Source organism: Notothenia coriiceps, unplaced genomic scaffold (assembly GCF_000735185.1).
Source record: "Notothenia coriiceps isolate Sejong01 unplaced genomic scaffold, NC01 NC01_scaffold00000339, whole genome shotgun sequence".
Classification (NCBI taxonomy): Eukaryota; Metazoa; Chordata; class Actinopteri; order Perciformes; family Nototheniidae; genus Notothenia; species Notothenia coriiceps.
In genome coordinates, this window is record NW_011333040.1 from 10405683 (window position 1) to 10409222 (window position 3540).

The window sequence follows — 3540 nt, forward strand, 5'->3', positions numbered from 1 at the left end:
TTTTGTTTTGTTTTGTTTTAATTTTGTTGTATGTATGTTTATGTATGTTTTGAGTGTGTGAGGACCCCAGGAAGAATAGCCAATGCTCATTCTAGTGCTAATGGGGATCTTAATAAAGACAAAAAGACAAGACAAGAAGAGACATGAAGAAGAGGGGACACATGTTGATGTAGAAGAGACATGAAGAAGAGGGGACACATGTTGATGTAGAAGAGACATGAAGAAGAGGGGACACATGTTGATGTAGAAGAGACATGAAGAAGAGGGGACACATGTTGATGTATTAGAGACATGAAGAAGTGGATTTTTCATAATAGGTGACCTTTAACTTTTATATACAACCCTTGTGTTTATGGTTCAATTGTTCAATAAGGTTCTTCATAAAACTAGCATCTACATTTTGCTCTCAGATGAATGCATTTAATTTTAAAATGTACCGAATGTTCTTGCAGTGCAGAAAGCCCCCGGACCACCCTGGAGGTCCACCCACCAAGATTACATAATTCTACAGGAAACTCAAAGTGAAACATTTGCAATTAAATTAAAAAGTAATACTGAAAAACAATCCCAAAAGAAGCTCAGTGTTTACTGAGAGGTTTCCAGCTGGCGACGACAGAAAGAGAGAGATATCAGGGCGGCTGCGGAAAGCACTACTTTTAAGAATTAGATCAAATATGAAATCTCCTATGAATACATGAAAGAGTCGTTCATTAACATTTCAGAGCATCTGTTTACAGACTTCCAAAACAAAGTGCCAAATAATCAGAAATAGCCAACTTCAGAGAACTACATGTTAAATGTGACAGGGCGCTGTCCGTGGTGCTGATCCTGGGAGACTTCAGCGACTCTTTTACACTCCTCACTGCATTATGACATTAAAACATGCTCATCTAGCCCTATACAAAACTTCGATAGGCTATTATTTTCTTTTGGCTTCAGAAACGTTTTTGCTTTCATGAAATGGAAGGAATCCAGTTGTATCAAATCAACATTTCAGCCTTTTATGTAGCACGTTATCAAGACTCCTCAAAGCGCTTTTTAAATCAGCATTCACCCATGAATACAGAGGCAGAGGAACAACAAGCTCAAGCAATGCAATTATTATTAAGTGGGGTTAAGGATAAGATGACATGTTGACTGTAGGGGATCGAACCCACACTAATCCGATTGAAAGACGACCACCACCTCACAGCCACAGTTGTGACTGTTCTTTAAAAGTCCCCTATTATACTGTTTTTCATCAATATATCACAGGTCTCAGATATATCCAGAGCCTGTCTCTGATTGGCTGAAACACCAAACAGATCATTGCAGCATTACCCATAATCCCCTCTGTTTCAGCCCTGTTTCCAAAGTGCTGATTCTCTGTCTGTTACTTTAGATGAAAGTAAGGAGCCATTCCCCACGCCCATCTGAGAGACATTTGGTTAAAAAGAACTCAATGGTGCTCTAGGAGGAGATTCAGGTGATAAGGGGGGGGTTACCTTGGTTGCTGATTGGCTAATGGTTACACAAGCCAAAACATCGTTATGACATCATAAACTGGCCAAAACCTGATCAGCTCATTTTCAGACAGGTTTTTATATAAATAGCCGCTTTCACACTAAGTACTTTGCCGTACTTAGTGCCCAGCACTTAGTTCCCCCATGGAACTAAAGAGAAGATCGCGTTCACACTGGAGTACTTTTCCCTGAGGGAAGATTACGCAAATGAGGCCGCTGACGTCACTTCTTCTTCTTCTGCTTTGGGTTTACTGGCAGGCCGCAAATAACTTCACGGCGTATACTGCCACCCGAATTCCCCACCTCCTCATCACTCCACCGCTCCCATGTTTTTTTTTGTGTTGCCATAAGTTATTCTCTCTCCGTTGGTGCGCGGGGCTAATGCTAATGCTAATAATGCTAATGCCAGCAAATACAATGGTGGCTTCACAAAACTTTTCAGAGTTTTACGGGGCGTGGTTTGCAATTCGCCCAGCCAATAGAAGTTGGTACTTTTTTCTCCCCAGGAGAGTACCACCTCTCTAGCAGGCACTAAAAATAGGGGTAAAAATTCCCGGCACTAAGTACTCTTTTTGGTGTGAACGCAAAATAAGGGGTACTAACGGAACCAAACGGGAAAAGTACTCCGGTGTGAACGCGCCTAATGTGGTTCGTACGGGGCACCAACTAACCACGACACTGTTTCTCTGCAGATTTTCTGTATATCTTTAGTAGATATGGGAAATGATGTGCTAGCTAGCAATAACAACCAGCAAGTATAGAGCCAGAATAGAAGAGGTATCCTATGTTATGCTAAATGTAAGTAAATGGGAGTAGCAACAGCAAAACTACATAAAAAAATCCATTTGGGGAGTATAATCCAGGTCAAATGTTTCCATATGGACGCTAACCACTTCCCAAACATTACCATTTTACGCTTCAACCTTATAGCAAAGACAAGTAGGCATCTTATGTGTTTCCAAATACCCATGTGTCTTCTGTGCTAGTGAGCAATTACAACCAGCGGTGCTACAGAGAGATATTCCTATATTCTGCTTTCATATTTCTGTGTAAACAAACCTTTTTGGAAATGAAATGTGAGCGCCAACATGCCCAGAAACAGATTGAGCATTGTTGACAAATGTTGGGGGTAATTCCCACAGAAACGGGTCGCTGTGACCATGCCTGCTTCAATAATTGGGGTTTTTGAAGGCTTTTGTTTGTTTCTGTATCCCATCAGGGAGCCTCTCTTGTATTCACAATGACAGATTAGAGATCAGTACAAACCACTGAGCCGTTCCCCCTCCTGCTGCCGAGCTGTAATTAGCACTGACCGCCTGTCAGTTTCCAGCTCACACACAAAATAGCCCACATTAGGAGGACTTCCTCTTTGTAGAATTGTGTGTGTGTCCTCTGTGTAATCTTAGATAGAGAAACAAAGCGAGCGGGAGTACGGTGTGTGTGGGATTGAGCTGGCAGAGTGTTGGTTTGTAGGAGGATTTTGGCTTTATACCTGGTTAAGGAAACAAAATCCAGGTCGCAGTCTTCCAAGATCAAACGTGTTTTTATGGGATATGAAGCAGAGGAAACCAGAGAAGAGCAATCATTTATTAAGTCCAGTTTGTTAGAGTTTGATTTGCCTTTCTGCTTGACCAGTAATACACATATTGTTGAGCCTTATTGCCATGTTACGAGATGACTTCCAATTACTCAAGAGATTTTAACGTGATCACCATAATCCTTCTGTCGTTCTGCTGCTAAAATACAACACATTAGGTGCGTTCACACCAGAGTACTTTTCCCCGTATTTTACCGTTTAGTTCCGTTAGTACCCCTTATTTTGCGTTCACACCAAAAAGAGTACTTATTGCCGGGAACTTTTACCCCCATTTTTAGTGCCTGCTAGAGAGGTGGTATTCTCCTGGGGAGAAAAAAGTACCAATTTCTGATTGGCTGGGCGAATTGCAAACCACGCCCCGTAAAACTCTGTAAAGTTTTGTGAAGCCGCCATTGTATTTGCTGGCATTAGCATTATTAGCATTAGACTGCCAAGGCACAC